Here is an 18,816-nt window from a genome sequence, read left to right as displayed (position 1 = left end):
GTATGGCTTCATAATGTGGATATGGCTCTGTGCTACTTCTGCCCTTTTAGGGGCAGTATTGTGGATTCTGATTGTTTATGAGCTTTTTAACTTGAAGAAGAATTCAGCTAGAAATGGTGGGCATGTGTCAAAGGTTTGGGTTTTTTGCTTTTTTTAAAGGTGGGATTTCTGGTTTGGGGAATGTGTTGATGTTAGGGAAGCTGAAGTGGAAGGTGTCCCCTGCTGCCTCATCTTCCTGGAATCCAGAAACTGCGTTATTCCGTCTTTCGTTTGGGTGATTTGATTCCGGGAGTAATTTGAGGGGACTGGTCTGCAGTGTTTGGTAGCTCACAGGCCGCTTAGAATTTAACTGAGTCATGGCACTATAAATGTTGAGGTACTATAGAGCTTTATTTCTCAAAGAGTGAGGCTCCAGTCTGCCTGTAAGGAGAAAGTATAGACACTTCTGAAAGGAGGTGGTGCATCCCTGCGTGAGTGGTACAAAGACTTTAATGTTCAAATGTGAATTAGTGTTTGCTGGACTCAGTGCTGGAAAGTGACACATTAATAAGCCATCTGACAAAAGTTTTTCTGAGGTGAGAAAGTTCTGTGGTTAAAAATCAGATTTAATAGTATCTGGGTAATTGTTGCTGTAATGGCAACAAGAGTTGACATCTCAGAGCGAAAGTACTCATTCAGAGCTACGTGCCTGCAGATTTGGGACTCCTGCTATCCAGAGCAGTTGTGTTCCCAAACTTGTGCTTGAGAAGGTCTGTCTTGTTAACTTATCAACATTCCTTTGTACAGCCTGAGAGAGCTGACATTGACCCTTAAGCAAGACAGCAAGTTGTTCATAAGTTGAATGCATGTATACAGGTGTATGTTTTTGTTGAGCAGGACAGGAGAGGTAAAAAGTAGTAATTGTGTGTGTTTTAGGTAGATGTGAAAACTGACCTCCTCTTGGACTGGCCTGCAGTTCTGAGGTACCTAATGGAAGTGAGATCTACTATTTCCCCCCCCGCCCCCCCTTAAGATTTTGTAGAACATACGTGCACAGAACACAAGATGTCAAACGCTTAGCATAACCAGACTGGACTGATTTTTCCAGTAGTCTTACGGTTAAAAAGTATCAGATGGAAATGTGTTGTTTCCCTTCTGCTCACTGTACTTGTTTATTCTTCTAAAGTTGAAAGTGCACTGATCAAAACTGGAGGAAAAAAATAAGCAAAACTTACTATAGTAATGAAAACTAGAGAAGTGAGTTAGTATTTTATGTCATAAACCTAAATGGCTGTTTTAAATGTTGACTCTATCACCTGAAGTGTATCAGTCAGCTATGTTTAGGTTTAATCTATTATCTTGGAAAGGATGAAATGAAACAGAAGAGTAGTTGGGTAAAGATATTAGAACTCAAACAGGAATTAACTTAGTGGTGATCATATTTGTCTGTAAGTTTTGCTTGACATGGGATTGGCTTAAAAGAAGAGACATAGGGTTGACTGCTTAAGAGCTAATTTTGTTGTCTTCTCAGAGCCAACTTTTTCCCCTGTTTTTTAACATTGAAAGGTTTCTGTAATACCAGCTAGATTATTGTTAGCAATGACAGTGCTGTTAACTTTACCGGTGACAGTGCAGGACGTTACTATATTAAAACATAAACCGTGTTTTGCATTGTGTGGAACACATGTATAAACTTGCCCAAGGCAAAGTTGGGGAGTCACATTTCCCAGAGTCAGCTGTCTTGCTCAACGGTTGTGCTTGACACCTCATTGCAAGGCTATCAGAAGCCATGAAGACTGTAATATTTTGTTAATTTTAGATTAGCTGTTAAGAACTCACCTGAACAAAATGGCTGGCATTTTTCCTGTATGGGAATGTACGTGGAGTGGGGGGAGTCTAGAACAGCAGAGTGTGGGGTTTACAGCTGAGCACAGGCATGGGGGCATAAACTCTTGTGGGGGTGTTTTTTGGCTGTGTGCAAGAGTGGTGGCCCACCCCTGCAGGTGTGGGGCCTGCAGGCCGGACAGGCTCTGCCCAGCCTGTAAGTTGGGCAGCTTTCTAACTGCTGGCTGTCACATGCCAATAGATGGGATAAATAGGAAGAATGTTCTGTGGATAAAAAGAATAACTATCCTTTTTGGATAACAAGTGTAAATTTTGAAATACAAATTGTTATCGCTCAGTGGAGGTATGATGACAGGCAAGAGGAAATATAGATATAGGTAGAGAATGGAGTCTAACAGAAGGAAAATGTGCAAAGGAATTTGCACGGTTATACAAAAAGATACAAATATAAGCAGGCAGTCTAAGCAGGCAGTCTAAGCAGACTTACCATAAAACTTTTTATTTAGCTTAAAAATGTCTGTGGCTTGCTCTCTCTTCCTGCTGCTTGGCCAAAATGATAACACTAACTGAACAGTATTGGTCTGCCTATAGGAAATCTGAGGAAAGTTTTAAATAGTGTGTGACTTTTTTGGATATTATGATGTTAGGATTTTGATAGTTGCATTTGAAAATACTGAATTAGAAAATGATGCGCTAAGTTTAGCAAGCAGTATTTTGAATGGGCATTTGTGATTGCATAAAAAACTTCCTTGCATTCTCTGGTGGAAGATGTACCTCAAGAAAAATGGGTGGAGGAGGTCTCTTGGTAAAGGTGACTGTATACATTTTAAAGTTTCTGGATTATTTATTTGAAATTCACTCTGAAATGTGAACAGACTGTATGGCACTTGGAAGAATTAATTTGGTAATTTGTTTGGCTCTGTCTGTTGCAGGTCACTTAACTTGATGGTTAAAGAAGCAGAATAGGAACCGTCTCATGTAAAGATTCCAAGTGCAAAAAGTGGAGGAAGCAGTTGTTAGCTACCTTACTTACAGTCAAGCCCTCCTGACATAGTCTTCTCTTACTTAAATTGTTACTGGAACTCATTTCTCCTGTTTAATTACCATGTCTTGAGAGAAATTCTGTTTTCTCTGTCCTATACCTTTTGTTTCTAAATATTGTTGTATCAACAGGGGAAAAAACAAAATTTCAGTTATAGACCAAATCAGATTAAAAGCAGAAATTGCATGTCTTCTGTTAGTCACCAGTTTCCAAGAGGTTGAGTTTACTGTAGAAAAACTTCTATTCCATTGGGCAAAGAATTCTGGCCTGTTCTTTTTCATCTTGAGAAAGAAAATTGACGGAGCAGTCAGGAGAGATCAGTTGGTAGATGTAAAAAGTGCTTATGAGCCTTGACTGCAACTATTATTTAGAAACAAATTTTTATTATTTAAAAGCAAATATGGGAATATTTACTTGTCCTCAAAAAGCCTTCAGTGAATTTGTGTTGAACTGTGTCTAAGAAGTATGTCTTGCTCACAGAAAATCTGCAGTCTCTTTGTTTTACGTGACATCAGACTGATACTGTTGCTGTGATGCTGATTGTTTTATGGTGAACTTTAGGATTCACTGGTACTGCCCACCTGCATTATGAAAATGGAGGTGGAAAGGAAATTGAAAAAAGACTTTTTTTCTTAGTGTTGAAGTGAGCTCTGCCTTCTGTGAAGGTAGAAATAATTTTTCATTCTTGTCCCAGGAGATTGTCTTATTCACATTCTTAATGTCACCACATATCATGCTTAAACACTAATTTTTCAGCAACCCATAATAACAAACAAATAGATGCTCAAAAAAGGTGTGCACACCCAGTGCTCTAGCAAAGTTTTGGGGAATAAAATATTAGTATTGAACAGCATTTTTGCTTTTTTTAAACGTTATTGAAGGAGTTATAATTAACTTTCCCCAGAAATAACAAAGGACTCATGTTCTTTCTTTTTTTTTTCTCTGAACTCTTACAAACTGTGTGTAGTTGCTTGGAACAATGCAAAGGAATTGTTTAATGCTGACCTACAGGAAATCCTGTGTATACGTTGAACCTTGATGGGGACGTAGTGTTTTTTGCAGTCAGGTAGAAAGCTGCCTTCTCTTGGAAGTGGTAGCATTTAAAGAAAATACTCATCAGTGGTGGAAAAAATGTTGTCTGTATCTATAATACAGAACAGAAATACTGAAGAGAACCTTCTTTTCCTGGTTTAAGATGATATGAACAAATGAATATACTTTTAAAATGTGCTCTAAGGGGTGTCTTCCCTTCTTTCCTTTGGTCATAGGAGATTCTATCATCTTGCTTATTTCCTCTTTGAAACAAATTTGGAAAGACTTCTAAAGTATGTTTATTACTACTTATTGTCACTGCTGACTATACTCCTGCCATTTCTTTGTTTATTTTGACTGCAGTGATAACTTAATCTCTCTTTTTTTTTTTCCTAATTGAATCCAAATGTTGAGGCTTGCTACTGTTCTGTGATGCAAATTGGCATTTTATTTTGGGAAGAATACAGGGGAAGGATCTCAAATAGTCTCTGAATGTAGTATTTAAGGGTATTTACTTTATTTTCCAGCTTAATGGATCCAGTGGTGGATTCTGATGCTGGCAGTAGTCCAGCAAGCTTCCATTATCTCTAACTGACCTGAAAGCTTGGAGTAGGTCTGTTTTTGGATGCTGACCCTTGTATCAACACCTGTATCTTTTTCCTAGGTAGCGTATTACATTGGTCAGAGTTACTGTTCTTGTCTAAGTTGGCTTTAGCCCAGGTGGTTTTGCAGGAAGAGGAAATGCTATGAGCTGCCCACGATGTACTTATTTCCCACTCCACCTCTCTTCACCCCTTTCCCCTCCCTCTCTACCCCCCTGCCTCTGCCACTCCCTGAGAGCAAGGGAGTCCTCTTCTCTATGTTGGAGAAAATTTGTGTTTAAAAATACTTCAGTATATAGTTTCTGTGAGGGTAGAAGTTAAAGGTGAGTAAAAAAGGAAAGAAACTCTCCATATGCCAAGCAAGAGAAGGACAGAGTTCAGCCAAGCAAGGGGGGGGGGGGGGGGGAGTGTCTATTTTTGTCTTGTTTATATTTTTGTCGTAGTTAAATTTGACTATTTTAAGTATACAAACTTGCTGCTTCAGTATGACGTAAGGTGATAACTTGGTGACAGAGGATTTAACATAAACTTTAATAATACAGCTTGTCACAAGAACAACACTCAGATTGAACAAATCACAAAACTGATCTAGGCTACCTGTAAATTTGCATCTTTTAGCACAAGTTCATTTAGCAGTAATAGGAAAGAGCTGAGAAGAATTTTTAAGATAATGTTTGTGATGGATAACATGATTTAAGTGTAGTTTCCAAAACTACTTCATTTTTCAATTTCTCAAAAGCAAGTATTTACATTTCTATTGGTTTAGTTTTTTTACTAATTAATTTTGAGGCTATCTAGCATTACATTCACCAGTTCTACTGTGGCTTCATGTTTTCCTTGTATGTATACTAAAATTAATGAGGGCTCTTTAAAAATATGATTTAGATATTTATAGATGTGAACCTCAATTATTAAGTAGTAATCACTACATAGAAGGGAGAGCTTTCACATCACAACTGTTTTTTAAATGAAATCAAAGAAAACAGGACTCTGTCTTTGAATCAAAGCTGGACAAGAGTTTTGTTCTTAAATATCATCCAGCTAGCTAGAGAGTACAGCTTATTTGCGCTAGCTTTGCAAATGGTTCTGTTTGGAAGATTTTGCTTTCTGGTGTTCAGAGTCATATATTTTTTCTGAAATAGAAAAAATTTATTTGTAGATCTTAATATACAAAAATGAAGCATCACTTTGTGTTAGACTAAAAATAATCAAGTAGATCTCTGTGTGTGTATATCTATCTAAAAAATCAGAATAGGAGAAATTGGTATACAGATGTTCATGGAGTCATTTTTGCTGTTCCTTACAGATCAAGCATGGAACTGTTTAGGAAGAAAATTAACGCATCCTTGGAGTCCTGAAGGAAGAGCCTCCCTGATGGGACCACTTTCAAGGTAAATATTTGTGCTTTATTTACTTTGTCTTTTTGGCTTGGGGTCTTCTCTTTACCTTACCAAATCCATAATACAATTTTCTGCCATGTACAAGTTCTTCTAGGATTACAGTATGTTTTAAAATGATAAATTTTCAAGTTAATTTTTCTCTCTTCTACTGTAAGAGTTCTTTTTAATATGTGCTGGTTAAACAGAAATAAGGATTTTTGTAGTGTTTGAATTTTTTTGTATGGAATTAGCTGGTAAGTCCTGAAGATTGGGTCTACTGGCTTGGGGAGTAGTTACTAAATAGAGAAGAACCTGATTCACATATAATTCTAGGGTGAGAGAGGAGATTAAATAAAATTTACCCTGTTACAGCTTTTTTTTTTTTTTTTATATAGTCCAGTTGAGCTTCTGCGGCAAGGGACTGTCACAGTAAAATCATTATTAGATATTTCATTACAATAGCTTATAGACACTTAGCATCACTGTCAGTTTGTTTGGATGTGCTCCCTTGGTTCCCATTTCCTAAATCCTATTTTTCTTTGATACTAGGGAATAATTCTCCAAGTGTTGTCCAGTGATTGCTTATGTATACTCACTTTGGTTTGTGAGTAATTTTATTCACTTGAGTAGCCCCGCTGTACTCAGTGGGCCTACATGCATGCCTAAGAACTTGAAAATGCTGATGAGCATAAAGAATACAATTTGGGCTTGTAATGGTTGACAAGCAGTTGTTTTGTTTCTGGTCTCTCTTAGGACTCATTTGCATTGCCTCCAGTGGCAAGTTTTGTGAGCATTAGTAGGGAAGCTCTAGAACGCTGAAGGCAATCGTATCAAATCCCAGCATGGAAAATTCCAAGTATATATCCTTATATCTGCAATCTGTGTAGTTAAAATGTATATTTTCCTCTAATAAATTCATGTGATGCTTGACTTCATTCTCATATAGCAGTGGTAGATATGCTGAAACTTGAGCATCTCTGACACAATGGCATGTAGTAAAGTGAAATTATTAGAAAATATACATTCCTTTTAAAATTTGGGAGATTTGGATTCATCCAGAATCAGTGCTTTGGAAAGGAAGGGAAATCAAGATGAGGAATCCCCCCTCCCCTCCCCCCCACTGCTTGCTATTTGACTCCTCAAAAAAATAAAACTCTAGCCTTGCTACAGTGTTTCTTAGTAATCTGGGCAATTGTGTTTACTGGGAAGTTAATTTTATGACTACTTGCTGATCTTGGAATCAGCAAGATACGTACTTAATTAATTAGCCATTTCAAACTTTGCAATTATTGTGGTCAGCAGCAGATGGTCACTTACACAGCCGTAATAGAACTTAATAGACAGTGGCTTTTGTGGAAACAGGCTTTTTGAGATGTCATGTGTTCAGAAGTAGTTATAAGTGATTGAAAGCTTTATTTCAAGATTCTCTTACGTTCATTTAAAAGGTATTTTATGCAGCCTGGGTTCCAAAAGTATGAACTGTAAATAAGTGTCTTGCACCAAGGATGTCATCTTGTCAGGTGATTAAGCTGAAGATTTGGGAATATGTGTTTATCAGTGTATACATGGCTGCAAATTATGACAGTTTGCATTCCTTTTCCCACTTCTAACCAGCATAATAGAACAATTGTGCTGTGTTATGTTTTTTGCAGGGTAGGGGGAAGGAGGAAAGCTTTATTGGTTGTAAGCATTAATTGTAGAATACCTGGCTCTGTATACAAAGGTGAATTGCATACCATTATAAATAGTTTTAAGGCAGAGTGCAATACAGAGATTCGTCTTTCTCACTGGATTTGGTTTTCTTGCTTCAGATCAGAATTTTAGACCATTTAGCACTCCAGAAGAGTACTGCTTTGCAGACGTAATTGTTGCTCTGTTTGGTGCTGTGTGACCATAACCTTTGAGGGGTAAGAGTAAGATGGAAAGGTAGTCAAGCTGTCTAAAACTGAGCATATGTCCATGAAAAGCCTGTAGCATTAAGGAAAAACTATAAATCATGTCCTTGAGTTTTAAGTCTAAATCCTTACATGAAACTCCCAAAGATGCAACTCATGAAAAGATACAGGCGAGAGCTATAGCAATGGTAACTAAGGTGCTTGTACACTGAAGTCCCCATCATTTATAGGGAGTTTTCCTCTAAAAATGAGTAATGAAATATTTTGAACTCTCATATAAAAATGATTGGGTATAGTGTATGGGAAGAGTTTCCACCTTGCAAACCTGATCATAAGTTCCTCTTTAAAATTGCAGTTTTCAGACTGCAGGTCATTGCCTAAGGTATTAGAATAAGAGGTGGAGGGAGAAAGAGCTGTCATGAAAATGAAAAGGAAACTTGTATGATTCCAATTGGAAATAGGAAGTATAACTGGAAAAAGATCATAGTTCCTACTTGGAAGCTCTTAAAAGTTGGTCTAGAACCTCCAGGAAAAATGGGAAGGAGGAGAAGGGTAAATTTCTGTTCTGTTCTGCAAATAGTCCAGCTGATGCCAGTGAGGCTATTGAAAGAACAAAGTGACAGCTCAGTGTGAGCAAGACTGGCAGAGGCAGCCTCTAGTTGAAGAATTGAACATTGTAAAATAATTATGTTTTACTTTTAATAATAGGTTTCAGAGAACAACAAATGGGTGCAAGATGATCTTGACTGATAGTATGTTCTTTTCTTGTTCGGGGCGGGGGGGGGAAAGCAAAAGCCTGAGAATATGAAGTTGCAAACACATTTCACTTTTTTCTTCCTCTCTAAAGAAGAAAAGGTATGCTATGGAAGAAACTGTACTTCTGTGAAACGGATTAGTGTATGGTTATGTTTGCCTTCTAGGAATTAACACAGGCAGTGCTTCCATTTTGTTGGTCTAGTAAATTAGAGGTAAAAGGATTGGTAATTTGTGGGGTAAGAAAAATGGCCCTCCTTCTTTCTGTAGCTTGGCATTTAATATTTTACAGCAAACTTTTTAGTTTAACATATTTGAACTTGTACTAGATAGGGTTAATAGGCTAGAACAAAAGGTCAAAGCATAAGGCATTAGGCTTAATTAAGGGAGAGCAGGAGTGGCAGGAGTATGTGACAGTTAAATGGGTTTCCCACAGACTAATGTCTGTTACGGTGCAACCATGCCTCAACTTAAGTGGGTTATTTTGTGCAAAGGGCAACAGTGATTAGCAGTTTGACATGCCAGACATTTCTGGCCAATCCCATCTGTTTTAGAGGTTAAAAAAGCACACCTTTATGAGCTGATAGATTGATTTGTGTGCCCGTCTGGTAAAGATTAGAAGTCCAAGGCCAGTGCTGTAAATGCCAGTTACAGAATATTGTACTTTCTTGGTTGTTCTTTGTTTAAACTGTCAACTATGTTGTAATGGGTATAACTGCTATAAAATTGGCCTTACAATAAGAAAATTGTGGCAGGGACTTTGAAGCAAGTGTTTTGAACTGAACAAGTCTGAGTGGAATGTTTCCTCATCAGGTTTGTTTTGAACTTGGGCCTGTAGGTTTTGACCATTTTTGTGATGCTTTACTTGGAAGGGAAATACCTTTCATCATAAAGCTATCGTGGTATGTTGCTACGTAAGGTTCATGACTTGTCTTCATAAACATTGCTTTTTTTTTTTGATGTATTTATTTAGGAGCTACCTGCCTCAGTAGTAATAGATGTCAGTTCCAACCCAGTTCGATAGAGGAGAACCTCACTACTTAAAATGATTCAGTATTTATACTTAGCTTGGTTATGTTCTCTGTTCTTCCTACTCCATTGTTTAACTAGGATGCATACGTGCATATTTTTGTTGATGTTTTCCCATTGTAGCTAATATTCTCTGAGGAGTTTTTCTTACAGAATCATGAGGTTGCCTTACAAGCCTAAAATAAAATAGGTAGCACAATAAGTCTTGACAGTGTTTCTTGCCGTCTTTATGACTTTTTAAAGTCAAAGTAACATTACTGTTAATATAAGACTATTAATAAATCGTTGATGCAATAAAACTGTTTTTGATAATGTTCAAGGTTCATACATAGTTGAAGGTGATTATCCTATTTTAAAATCAAGCAGAGGTCAGACTGTGTTGTAAGATACTGACTTTGGCCCAAATAATATGCGATAGCTTCACAACCAATGACAATCTTTCTTACTTAAATCATGTATTTATTTAAATTGCTAACTGAGTGTACTTTGTGGTAAGATGCTGATTGTTTTCCACAAAATAAAAACAAAATTAATGATATTCATGTGGCTCACTTAAAATAAATTCTTTTAAAGCTGTCATTTTTAAAAGACAGTTTCCCTGTTTTTTCTCCCCTCCATTTCAAGCGGTGACACTTGTAGCTAAATACAGCTGAGAAATAAAACTGAAAATGAAATCTCATTTGGCACCTTGTATTTGACTTCCCTACTTTTAACTTTAAAATTGGTCACTTGTCCAAAAATTCTTGTTTTTGTCTAGCAAACACGATTTTCTTACCCTTTCTAAGTTTAAAAATAAATAAATTGAAGATAGCATATGAATATCAAATCATTACTAAAGACTGCTCCACACACCTGATCTGTACTTTTGCTGTAACAGCTGTGGCTGATTTCTGAGGCGACTTGCTAATTTTTGATTTATGGAAAAATTGTCTTCACCTTACCTAGCTTTGTAAGAACCTCTTTAATTCTTCTTTTGTTCTTGTGAAAGTCTGTTCCTTATGTTTGAAAAGCCTGGAAATATTTTCATCCTCCTCTTGGAGGAGGAAGGCAACATCATTATCTTGCAGTTTATTTAGTAACATGGAGGTGAAATGGGCATATGCAGCATCATGTTCTCTATGGAATAATATCTATTTAAATGATTTGGATCTAATACATATTTACATGAAAAAACATCTTGCCCTTCTCTGTGGGGAGAGAAGGTGAACAAGCATGAATTTTATAATACTCATTGTTTCTCTTGCACTAAATCATACTTAAATTGCAGAAGGTTGTTGGCTTGAGAGTTGTGTAAAAAGCGCTTGGCTAGTAAAGTGCGAGTGTAGAGAGATTTATCTAATTTAATACTAAGAAAATGTTGTCAGCTGCAGTGCATTGATATGTGATTGCCTAAATCCAAAAGCAGTACTTGATTTCTGTGTATGTTTATAATACATGCACAGTGCACTAATGGAGAGTTCCAGGGTTATATTTTGTGTATATTACATTTCAGCTAATTTAATTGCTATTGATCATACCTGAGCCATTATCCAGTATCTTGGGAATGGCGTGGACGTTGTCTGTTTTTCTGCTTTGTCCGTTTCAGGGTAGAACATACTTCATCAGGATTCTTGCAGTGGTCATTGTTAAAAATCTTTAATTGCTGATGGTGTGTAATTAGCATTTCCTGCTCTAAGTACAGCACAGATTCAATAATAAAGGTTTCTAGGTAATGTGGTAAAGATTGTATTTGTGACTACAACACAGAATGTTTTTTCCCTGTATCCTAAGGTTGCAGTCCTCGGTCTGTTGATGACGGCAGAAGGTTTGACAATGGTTTCACAAGGCCGGGGCTGCTCTCTGAGTCTCCGCAGTTCATGAAGTAGTGAAATCAGTATGGTGCCTTTTCACTGCGATTCCATTTTCATCATTAGATAAGTTTGCGCAAAACCATTCAGTTTTGCATTGCTGAATATAACAGGGCACTGTCACTAATAATTATATTCTATAATCTGCTGTGGGTTTTTCTGAACATCCCTTCTTTTGTTTTGTATTGTGCCTTTCAATTAGAATACTAAAATATTTGCATAAAATATTCATACTGTTTGATTGGTCGTTAGGCATTAAAAGCAGTTCTAAGTTGTCCATTGCTTCCAGCTTGAATCGTATTCAAAAAAAAAGAAAAGATTGCCTCACGCTCTTTTGTGTTTTGAAGGATTTGCTTCTTTCATGTAACTGATGAAAAGGTAGGCACTTGGTTGCCTCCCTGGCCTTTACAAACTGGTTAGAGGGGATGGTGTACCCTGCTTGTGTGAATTGGCTTACTGTAGATTTCTCCTTATTTTAGCTTTCTATACTCTTTGACCTTGCAGTCATTGACTTTGGTCTGGAACAATTTCAAAGTCATGTAAATGAATGTAATTAAGGTATTGCTTATCATCTTGGAGAGTTCACAGAGATGCTTATTGGCTAGAAAGGTTTGTTTACTTAATATGGAAGGTTAATATAAGGTTAAATTTGACTGTGTAAAATGGCTTCATAATGTTTTTATTTAGCAGCTGAAGAAAGTAATGTTTGAAAAGGCAAATAATAGTTTTATTTGACCTTCGTGTATTTGCTGTAGCTTGCATTATTGGGAAAACTTATCTTCATTGCACGTTATTATTGCAGACTTTCTCTTCATTCTACAAAGGGACTCTCTATAAGCCTTAGCTGTAGGCCTTTACTTAGGACATGTTAATGAAGAAACTACACAAATATTTGACAATAATTGATATCAATAGTCCATCCACTTTCTCTTGTGTCTTTTCTGTGCCCCCCCCCCCCCTTTGTAAGCATGGAATTCATGCTTTGTTCTTCAGTAGCTTATTTTGCCTTTATTCTTACTGCTGCCAAAATAAGGTGAGAAGAAGTATAAAATGGCAGAAACAGTTACTCACTTTTGCCTTTGGTCTACCTTCCATTTCTCAGGCAGTAGAACAGGGCCTAAGACTCTTCTTTTTGTCTGTACTCTTCAGCTTCATATGAATATGGTTGTTTTGTGTATTGTTTTATAGAAAAGGTTATGTACCTGAGTTTTGCAATCATTTCAGAGTTTTTGTAGTTTTGTCTAAGTCCTACATGACATGTTATTACAAAGAGCTTTTTCCACACCTTTTGCAATAAAACATATTTTCACTTCCTGTTTGCAGCCATTTTTCTAGAAATGCAGTTCCCAGCTGATAAAACAGGCATCCCTGGTGGGTGGTGATGTCCAAGTGTATGTGTTCTGCCAGACCTGTATTGAGCTGAGCTCTGTAAGGAACTTCTCTCAAGCTGTGTGAAACTTGAACACACCTTTTTCTGCACAGCTCTCCTTCTGGAGTCATTCAGACAAAAAAACAGTACTGGTTAGGTTAGCCTTATTCTGGAGAGTACTTTTATCATTTCTTTCTCATGCAGCAAAGTATTACCTAGGTTCTTCACTCCTGAGGTAGCTTTCTTCTGCTTACTAGCATGTTATGTGATAAACTGTGAAACAGTGAGAACAATATCCTTTAGAGGCTGATTAACACAATGAATATTCTGATTTGACTGTTCCTAGGTTCTGGAGCTACCCTCTAAGTGATATACAAGAGCTGCCTTTTTAAAAATATTAAGTTCTGAAAGCTTCAGGTTTTAGTCCCTGCTTCCTACATGTGCGACTAGAACAATAGTTAGGTTTTCATTAGTACGTAACAGTCATATCTTGAAGCGCTGTAAAGGTGCTTTCTGAAGACAGATTAAAAAAAAAAAACTCTCTTGTGTATGGCAGAAGGATAAGGAGCTAGAGCTCAAAACTAGAATATAATCTAAAACCAGAGGGGGAAACAAATAAGCATGAAATCCTTCACCTTGTGAAGTTGGGAATTGTGCTGTTGGTTTCAGTGAGGCCAAAGTCAAAGTTTCACCTTAATTCCAAGATCACGTGTTAAAGTCCTAGACCTTGCTGAATAACATAGAGAAGGTGTAGGGTTATGGGGAGGAAAGCAACTAGCAGAAAAAAAAGTTCTGTATCTGTTACTTCAGGTCCTATTTATGGGGAATAAGGCAAGAATCCTTATACCTTTACCATTCTTTTTGCTTAGCTACCATTACTAAAAGCAAGTCTGCTCTTAACTCTTCAAAAGTGGTCACATAAGAGTGCAACACTTCTAGAAGAAAAATTCCTCCTTGCTACTGGAGAATAAAGTAATTTCTCAAGAACCAGTGGTGGTCCTCTCAACCCACTGGAATTTAATTCTCTACTGTCTTAAGTTTTATTCTATTACAAAGTAGATGCAAAAGCAGCACTAATGAACTATGTTGATAGTCTTTTGTAACTTCTTTGCACTCCCCCACATAGGTTTAACTGAAGAGATGAAAAGATAACAAGGCTGTGCAGAATCACATTTACTGAATTCTGGTTTGTCTTTGGATTGTGGTATCAAGCGTGAAAGTTTGATGGTGTCTTTTGGGTATAGCTCTTGAACATAGCTGTGTTAAGTTCTTGCTCACAAACTTTCTGTGAAATGATTTTACAGGATGTCACACTTACTTCAGAGAGCCCTACTTCTGTTTCCTTAAGCTTGTTGATAGGAACAGTCAATGCCAAGAGAAGGGATATGAGTATGTTTCCCCTCCTCCCACATGCAGGTATCTTCCTTCATCTACTCAAAGTAGCCCCTGCAAAGGCTTTTTGTTCTTGTATCTCTGTTTCATCCTTTCAAATGGGTTGAAGAGTAATCACAAGTGCTCTACCTTTTATTTTTAAGATTTGTCTGGGTCTTTAAGTAGTATACTGGAAGTACTGCAGACTCTCTTTAATCCAGTGATTACCTGGTTAGGAAGTGAATTTAGACCATTCAATCTAAAATAGGCTGACCCTCAAAATTTTAGCTTGTGCTTAGCTCAGGCTCACTGGTCTGTTTCACTCCTGGACTTCAGTAGCCTACCAAAGTCCTGTACTGAGTCTGACTTCTTGCTGAGTGGATATATAAGAAGGATATTTCATTGGCTAAGTGTGTGTATGTTGAAAATACTTTATTGAGGCTCCTAAATCCATTCTTCAGAATTCTTTTGTGATTTCAGTTAATGATAGCTAGAGTTTCTCATATCCTACCTTAGGGCCCATAGTTTGTGATCATGAATTGGTTTTTGATCTGATATACATAAATGATCACTTTCCCAGACTTCATCTCCTGGGCCTCAGTTCTATCATTAGTCATTTTCTACTGGGAATTCTCTTAATGCAGAAAGAGTCTATTCAGTGTGCTCTTCAGGGTTTCAAACAGTGAGCAACTTCAGTCTTACATTACCTTGCTCTGGCTTTGTTTTCGAAGTACTATAATGTGCAATGGTGGGGATGAACGGTATTTGAACACTTACTTTTTGACCCAGTTTTGGCTTAGAACGCTGAAAGATAATGATCCTGTAACTCTGTGTTCAGAACCTTGCCTAAGCAAATACCAGCTGTGTGGTATCTTTTCAGAACTCAACTTGAGCATTAAATCAGCTTTCAAAATATCCTCCTTGTGCTGATGATCAGGCTATTTGCAGCTGTTACCTTTTAACTTTGTTACTAATTTTTGAGGAAAACTCTGTGTGTTCCACAAGGAAGGAGGAGCACAGAAATGGTCCAGTTTCCTCTATTGCAGCCTTTTGGGGATCTCATAGGCCATTGCCCTTCTACTTAAATAGATTTAAAGCTTCAGATATCAGTTACTCTTTGGATAATGCACTATGTGAATTTAACATGTAAGCATGCTGGTCTCCTTTTCCTGTCCACCTTAAAGGTCATTGTACAGGAGGGAAAGTTGAGTCATGGCTATAAACACTTGTAGATCTGCTATCAGATCTAATTCTTGTTAGTTTATCGCTTGGTGCTCTGGCAGATGGACTTTGGCAGAGGAATGGGACAGGTAACTGGGGTCAGTAGCACTGCCACAGATAAATCTGACAAAGGGTCCCCCCTGGTAGTGAGATGGTAGAATTGATAGTGTGTTTTCTCCTCGCTTGCTGCCATTCCTCATTGAGCAAAAAGAGAACCTTACATTCACTTTAAAATGTGGATGTTCAGTGCGGAGCATACAGTTAATTTCTGTGGAACACTTTTTCTTAAATTCACCTTTATCATTTTGAGAGTATCTGTGGGATTTAGAGAACTCTAGTAAAGATGGCTTGGGTTGTGGAAAGAGTAGTGTCCATTTAGATGCTTCAGAAAAGTAAAGGAAAATGTTGCAGATCTTGTGCTTCAGTATCAAAATTACAAATAGAAGAAAGGCTGTTGGAAGGGTGTGTGACATGTATAATCTCACCATTAGAGCTGGTGAACTGAGAACTTCAAATACTCTTAAGACTGGGAGGGAAGTAATGGATGGGGTTCATTTTTCAGGTCCTGAACACCTGTCATACTATCCCAGGGATGAAGTGCATGGCACTTTTTTTTAATCCTAATTTAGATTCTGTATTTAAAGCCTTTATCAAGTGACCTCATACATTCTTATTAGGAAGAATTAGGGCAGACAGCCACCTCGTGACATACTTGAAATTACAGTGATGGCAAAGCTTACTTGTAGAAATGTTAGGAAAAATGAAATGATAGAAGTCCTGCAGTATAAGCCATGCAGTATATTTCATACACTTTTTTTTGTTTTTATATTTCTGATGAGTGAGAGCCTGTATTTTTCTGGGTAAAATGGGGTTTGCTCTGGGTGGATCAAGCATGGAGTGCTTGTCATTTCTAAAACTATTTCTGCGAAATTAAAGTTTCGTTCTCAAATCACAAGGTGCCTCCAGTAATGCAATCAGGAATAATAAATAAAGTGAGTTGGAGGGGAAAAAAAAATACATGCCTACCTTGCAGCCTGCATCGATAGCTTTACTAATTAAACTAACGGTAGATATCCCCACACTTTTTTATTTGTACAAAAACTAGACTATGTAAACAAATATGTATCTATAAACATAATTCATAAATCGACTTTTCTGATGCACACACCCCCAGGCCAATGGTGTGTTCCAACACTGTATCCTTGTATTTCTTATTTAGAAGTGAACTCCTTAAGATTACAGCTGAGAAGAAAAAATGTAGCATCTTTTGTATGCTTTTACTAGCTCTTTTTGGTTACCGTGTGTATGCTACTTGGTCTTTGTAGCTTGTTCATGTGCAATATGTGCATAAAATGTTTCTTTTGGAAAAGCAAAAGTGTAAATGGTTTATGTGCAGTTGTTCAGTGAGTGTGGAACAAATAGGAGTCTTCCATCATATATGACCAGCACTGAATACTTTGATGCTTTGTGTGGTTTGTGAGCATCATTTCCTCTCAGTTTACATGAATACTGTTTGCCTCCGTTTGGTCATACATGCATAGGTAGTAGGTGTGAACTAATCTCAACTACTTTTGTGGAGTTAGTGGAGGACTAGTTTAAGCTTGCCATCGCTTATTTAAGTATTTTTGTCTTGGAGGCTTTCAATATAGTAGAAAATGTTTTACATTTTGTTCTCGTTTAAAAAAGAAAAGACATCACACAAGTCCTTTTGTGCATAAGTGATAATACCTTCTTATATGCCCCTGTATGTGTGTGAAATTAGGTTTTAACATATTCCATGGAGGCAAGGAATGTTAATGTGTAGGTGGACTAGTGTAGCAAACTGGTTGGAAGCAAAGCTGCGGACAGAAGTTGGACCTGTCTTAAATGATGCATTTAGAGAAGGGGAAAATACCTGAGTTGTCCCGGTCCAGATGAATAACGCAGTATTTACTGTGTTGGCTGAATGTAAGCGGGAGCTACTGGGGGTTGACAGGTAAACTGGAGAACTAGGAGCTGAATCCAGTAGTGGGCATTCATTAGAGATGTGTTTTTTAAAAACAAACAACCCCCCCCCCCCCACTTAGTTCCTAGGGGAGCCCCCTAATGGAAACCCAAAGGAATCTGACAGAAATGTTAAGACTTAGTCTTAAATACTTGGAACTTGGGAGCTTTGATACTTGCATTGCTAGACTTAACACTGATTGGGGAATTATGGAGATCACCAAAATTTTACACTGCAACTTTGATTTGTTGTTTGTTTCTTGTGTGTGTGGTGGGGGGATGAGGAGGGAAGGAAGGCCTTCATAAAATAAATGTTACCAGTGTGTGGATGGCAGGAGTTTTAAATAATCCCTTTAGGCCACTTCCAGTGTCCTTTAACTTTACAACTGATTTAACAATTTAGAGGAAAGAGAAATAGTGTGGAGGGAAGAGCAATAGTGTGGAGAGGGAGGGTACTGTGGGAAACCTACTTGAGCAATAGGACTCTGTGCAAAGCTTGTTTAATGCTCAGAGGTTGTCTTGTGTGGAAAAAAGGAGGTTTGTAGGAGCATTGTTGAAGGCCCTCCTGAATGTGCAGTCTGCTCTGATCCATGAAAGTAGAGACTGCTAGTAGTTTTGAGACAAAACTGAGACTAGCGGAGCAACATAATTTGTGCATCTGTGGAGAACCGGTGGAGAAAGTTATCAGACTTCGACGCAGTGTAAAACAGGTTAAAAACTGGACGTTCTAGCTTGTTATATGTGCAGTTGTTATCGCATAGAACTTGCAGAATCTATTCTTTTGCTGGACTTTTTTTTTTTTGGGGTTGTACTTTGATAGGAATCTCTTTGTAGGAATTAGTTTTACAGTGTGATTTTATAAAGTATTTTATGCATTTATCAAGTGATGGTACTGCTCTGAGCCTGGTAGCCAATCTAGGCCATGTACTCTCTGACAGATGTAAAAATAGCAAAGCATGATGGGTCATTATAAAATGCAGTAATCCTAGGCAGCAGAGTAAATGAACAGTTCCCTGTTGCACCATCCAGCTCTGGAGAGGGGCTTTGACTTGGATCGGCAGCTGCTTGACTTCTGGTCTGCACAGATTTGCTCATTGCTGGAGCTGATACAAAATAACGCACGCCCCTCCCCCCCCCCCCCCCCAGCAACTTTTAACACCTCCACAGTGTTTCCAGCTGTTTAGCAGTGAAATGGGAAGAGCTGGCTTAGTCCAAAGCAGCTTAATCTTCCTTGAAGAGTTTGTACTCTCATCACTGGGTATATGAAGTACTTGTGTTCTGTATATGGACTTTCAGGCACAAGACCCTTCAGACAGGCTGAGGAAGGTTATCTGTGCAGAGAGGGGCTCCATGGAGGGAGGAGAATAGGAAGTTCCCAGAGTTTGGTTTAAAAACTGATCGAGGAAGACATCCTCAAAGGAATTATAGCATATAAACATGTACCTGAGAGACAAAGAATGTAAGAAAAG

The 18,816-nt window shown here is 37.8% G+C and overlaps 1 protein-coding gene across 7 annotated transcripts in view; it reads left to right on the top strand.

Moving 5' to 3' along the window:
- Nucleotides 1-18,816, top strand: part of NRIP1 (nuclear receptor interacting protein 1) — a 101,819-nt gene that overhangs the window by 24,381 nt on the left and 58,622 nt on the right. For 6 of the 7 annotated variants that reach the window (XM_064523453.1, XM_064523462.1, XM_026107991.2 and 3 more), the window contains exon 2: nt 5,807-5,891. The gene's annotated coding sequence lies outside the window, so the exon portion shown is untranslated. Of the gene's footprint in view, nt 1-4,144; nt 4,563-5,806; nt 5,892-18,816 lie in introns of those variants that run through there. The other variant, XM_064523449.1, reaches the window with a different exon arrangement.

The sequence above is a fragment of the Dromaius novaehollandiae genome, chromosome 1 (assembly GCF_036370855.1).
Source record: "Dromaius novaehollandiae isolate bDroNov1 chromosome 1, bDroNov1.hap1, whole genome shotgun sequence".
Classification (NCBI taxonomy): Eukaryota; Metazoa; Chordata; class Aves; order Casuariiformes; family Dromaiidae; genus Dromaius; species Dromaius novaehollandiae.
The sequence above is the reverse complement of the archived record's forward strand: the minus strand, read 5'-3'. Positions and strand labels throughout refer to the sequence as shown.